Source organism: Montipora capricornis, chromosome 6 (assembly GCF_036669925.1).
Source record: "Montipora capricornis isolate CH-2021 chromosome 6, ASM3666992v2, whole genome shotgun sequence".
In the NCBI taxonomy this organism is placed as follows: Eukaryota; Metazoa; Cnidaria; class Anthozoa; order Scleractinia; family Acroporidae; genus Montipora; species Montipora capricornis.
In genome coordinates, this window is record NC_090888.1 from 4,166,637 (window position 1) to 4,171,636 (window position 5,000).

The 5,000-nt window shown below is 42.4% G+C and overlaps 1 protein-coding gene across 3 annotated transcripts in view; it reads right to left on the reverse strand.

Moving 5' to 3' along the window:
- LOC138051328 (serine-rich adhesin for platelets-like) overlaps positions 1-5,000 on the reverse strand; it is a 64,127-nt gene that overhangs the window by 4,294 nt on the left and 54,833 nt on the right. The window lies entirely within an intron of this gene.

Here is a 5,000-nt window from a genome sequence, read left to right on the forward strand (position 1 = left end):
GGCGAGATTGGAGTTCATTGATTAACCGCCATGTTTTACGTGTATCACATTGGTAGCTGTTTAATCATTGCACTTTAGAAACGACATTACATTTGTAACCAAAGAGAAAATTCTCTCACCAACATAGGGTCGTATTTCAATCGGAAAGTGGATGTGCGACGGAAATTTGCGCTGTGATTGCGGAGTGTTTAAAACAAGTTCAAAGCAACTTAAAACAATTTCGGTGACAGCAACCGAAACATTACCTTCGAATAAAATAATTTAAGGCCTCTAGATTCTTCAACGCATTCAAAATATCTGAGGGGGAACCGCGCACTCTAAAAAACCTCTTAAATACTTCTCTTGTTGTACGCCGGGGAAGGAATTAGGGTCCAGTGCGTCGAAGTCTTCCGGTGTGAAGTTGTGTGAAGTTCTGAAACTCATTTTCGGTAAGCAATTTAAATGCAAAATGGGGTGAAGCGATACGCAGTGGTACTAATAAAAAGCTTGCTAAAGTCGAAAAATAGTACTAGCTAGAAGAACTGACAAAAGCGCTACATAGGCTGTAAAACAAGACAACAAAGTAATTGAAATGGTATGTTTTCTCTTCTTTCTCTATCCAGGTTCGTTCCTCTTGCTCAAACCTATATTAAAATCCTTGTTCAACTTTTAATTTTTGAGCGAAAATATCATGTTCAGATAACCTTTAACTATGATGTTCCGCTGACATGTGAAACCGTTACAGTGGAGTATTAAAATCATAACGAAAATGAGGAGGAATGTAGGTTTTTGTCGAGGGTCGAGAGTCGAGAGTTGAGAGCCGAGAGTCGAGAGTCGAGAGTCGAGAGTCGAGAGCCGAGAGTCGAGAGTAAAATGTCGGGGATCGAGGGTATAATGGCGAGGGTCGAGAGTAAAGTGTCGATGGTCGAAAATGTATTTAAAACTCTTAACTTTGACGTTGGCCCCCGTGCTCGAGGACCTGTTAAGAACCCTAGATTGACGGCTCGACCACCATGCATGACTGGAATCGAGGGCACATGCAACACGGTCAAAGCCGTTGGATCAAACTTTTTATATGAAGTGGTTTTATAAACAATGCATTATTGTAAATGAAAGCATGAACTGTAAGTTTAAGTCTTGTCCGATAGTCTCAAACAAACCATATGCGAAAGTTATGTAGTGTGGGGTGTAATAGCGCATACGTGTAAGCCAACTAATATCACTTAACAAATAAATAGATAAATTATGCTCGAAAATTTGAGCATCATGCCTTTGAGCGTCACTCCTAAAATCATAGCATTATGCTCGACAATATGCTCGGGCCCAAGCATTATGCTCAAAGATGATGGGTGAATTTTGCGCAAAAAAAAAAAGGCAAAAATAGGGGCTAAGATATAATTTAATGTCCTTCTTTTAAATAACAACGTCTTTGAAATAGGGAAGATATCGTTGACGTCACCTATTGTCATAAATGAGCCAACCAGAGCCTCATTGGCTGACAAAACAAAGGTTCTTTTGTTCCTGTGGTTGGCAAATTTGAATGACAAAAGCAATGTTTGTAAACAGATATCCTCCCTAAAAGAATGCTGTCATTCGGAGCAGCAAGAGGTAACGTAGCCAGGCCTTCAACAAAGCCAAGTAAGTGCATAAAGCAGCCACAAAGCCCACAATAGGCCATTTTCGAAATATCAAATATTCAGCTTGATACAGTGAGGGAATGAGGACAAAAACAATAGAAGCACGTTGGAATGAATGGGAAAAATATTTGCATATCATCCACTTCCCTCTGTCTTTGTCCTCTAAACCTCTTTTTCAAGCTGAATTTTAACATGTCGAAAAAGGCCTATTGACAAGACATTATTTTGATGTTTTTATCAGCAGGATACTTTTATCAACTTTTTGCTACTAAACATGACTATTATGCTGGGATTGTGCTCGATGCTCGCAGCATAGAGCAGACAGGACAGGAGTCATGGATCAAATTAACCAATCAAAAAGCACCGATTTTAATCTGTGCTTCTTGATTGGTTTATGTGATTTGGATCAATTTCCAATAATCCATGACTTCTGTCCACATCATTTGTCGATAACAAAAAGCTGAGCGAAGGTTGGAAATCGAGCAGGATTTTGAGGTTGCAGAGCCGTGTAAATGCGATGATTTTGGCACGATGCTAGCAAAATTATCAACTTTTCACTTGCCCAAGGCTGGGAGTCGAGCGATCTTTGGAAGTGGGAGAAATTCGGCTAAATTCTGGAGGCACAAGGCCGTGAGCGGTCTTGGAAGTTGCACGTCTTGTCTATTTTGTATGTGGCGACGCTTGGGATCTGAAGGGGAAATCAAAGCGTCCCAAAAACCCATCAAATCACTCAGGACAACGAAGAAAATAGTAGGTGAGTGAACTTTATTTATCTGGCTGTCCATAAATTGAATTTTCGAAAAGAAACATCGTGATTTGAAGTTTTTATGGAACATTTTCCTCGATCAGTTGAATCGGCCGTTATAACTGTTTCAAAACAACGTGACGTGACGCTCTCTTGCATCACGTAAACGGCTTTAACAGCATCAAAACGACGCTTTCTCTGGCTAATCCCGGGAGCTAAAGTCTACATGTTTTTGAATTAGTTTTATCCTGATTGAAAGTGGCAATTTCCTTCCGAGTGAGAACTATATCTGCTTTTTTTTCTAGGAGCAGCATCACGATCATTATATTTTTCATATTTTCACTTTGCTCTCTATGGTCTGGGCACCCACAAAGATCCGTGCAGTTAAGTACATTTTTTTATGCTGGCAGCGATTTGTGGAACACCGCTCTTTGGCCCACGTGCACTTGACTAGATGTATGATGGCTTGTGGTGCTGGAGGGAGTGTCTTCATGATAGGAACCCATTTGTCTCCATGCAGTTCCCAACCATAATTCTCTGGGGATGGCAGGGTGTGGTTTGCCACAACATCATTATTCCAGACTAGAGCCTGATGATGGGCTCTTAAGATGGCTTGTCGCAGAGTTTCCAAGAGTTGCCTGGGTTGGGGGAAGCCTTTCTGATTGAGCTTGTTTCTTCCGAAATAGCCACCATCTCACTTCACCCTTTGAAGACATCTCTTTTATGAATGGGTAGAGCTAGCTCACCAAATTCTCGATTAGAGCCATTGTGTTGTCGTGGGAATCCTTGTTGTTCTCCCTAGCTGAGAAAGACCACCGGTGATTTCATCGTCAGTTTCCATGAAAGCTTTCCAGCATGTTGGTTTTCCTTTTCCGAGAACAGCCGGTGTTGTCTGCTCCACTTAAAGCGTGAAAGACTGATAGAGCAGCCGCTCTCTCTGGGCCTAAATCTCGATAGATTGAACCGATTGGATTAAGCTGGATTTCCCGATGGTTGCTCCCTGTGCTTGAGCACTTGTGATGAACAAGGTGTCCCTGCATAGGCTTTAATAACGGTTGAGAGCTAGGATAAGGACATCCATGTCGGGGAAATGTATCCGAAGATCAGTCGCACCTCTGGACGTGGCATCAACAGCATGTAAAAAAATCTTCGTGTCAGCCTCTTGGTATGAAAAATCTTCTCTTGTCCCCTTGCACGCGGACCTCCATGCTGCAACTACTCGTCTTTCGTTATGAACTCCAACTTCAATAGTCATCTATGCCAGTTGTCCGCCAGCTCCATCTTTGTCTTGGTATGTGAAAGGAGCTTTTTCATCGGAACTCGCGCTATGTGCGTTGATGGGTAATGAGATAGTACACAGCATTCTGTTCCCCGAGCCTCGTTGTTCGGGTGCGTTCCTTCAGAGAAAATGGATGTCGTATCTATCAAAAACCAACCAGACTTCTTCATTCTCACCAAACGGCTGGAAATGCGATTAGTGAAGTGACCTGCCAAATGTGAACAGTTTTTAACCCATTAAGGTTTGTCCAGGCATTGAACCTCCCAGTGCCACGGCATCTACAACTTGGACTCTCATTTACACCTCTGCATGCTGACCATTCTGATTGACATCAGTGTCGTTGTCTTCTTGTACATCTACAGGTAACTTCTCCAAAATATCCATCGAGGCACTTTTGCGGGAGCAGCGAAGCAGTGTTCCATCGGCTGCAAACAGTTACCTTGGTACCTTGGTACCTGTAGAGAGAGCGTTTGCTTCTTCATGGGGTCCTAGAGTTTGACTTTCCCCGATAATAATACTTTGCTCGCAGAGATCCTACTTGACATTTTCTGGCATCACGACTTTCGTTACCAGGTTGAATAATGCGTCGCTTTCCTGATCAAATGGATTGGTAAAACTTTCCATTGTGGTCAGTAGCTTCTTTACACTTTTCTCTGCATGGCTAAACACAGCAGTTGTAAGAGCACGATGATGAATTTTTTCCCCAGAAAAAGAAACTCCTGCCATGCTTTTGGCTTGCTGTGATAACTGGGAAGGTTTAGGAACGTTTACTCGAGCGTTTGGTTGAAAGTGATCGCAACCAATCCACCTGACACTTTCATCTTCCAATTGAGATGCTCAAAAGCATTGTCAGCTCCAACTGAACAGAATACAGTGTCCTGGTTCTTGTTTACGACGTTCTTCATAAAACCTCAGATTTAGCTATTTCACGTTGTTGTTTTGCTGACCACGGCAAAGAAATGAAAAAAAAAAAAATGAAAAACGCACGTGCAGGGCGTGCAAAGCTATTATTTTTGTCCAATAAATATGCAAATTTGCGACGTTGCCGTCGCCGTTCTCTTTGCTAAAGCTCTCTAATAATAGGTCCTTGAACACGGGCGCCAACGTCAAATTTAAGAGTTTTAAATACATTTTCGACCCTCGGCATTTTACTCTCAACCCCTTCATTTAACAAAGGACGCTTCACTTTTATCGGCAATCACCAGGGGAGGATCCCGGCTTATTCTTAGAAGGGGGTGCATTCCTAAGAAATGACTTAACTGACGGGTGTTTTTTTTTGGAAAACACTACTTATTTTGGAAAGCCACAGGTCATCTCAGGGGAGTGCCCTCCCCTAGACCCGCCCCTGATCACTAAGTTG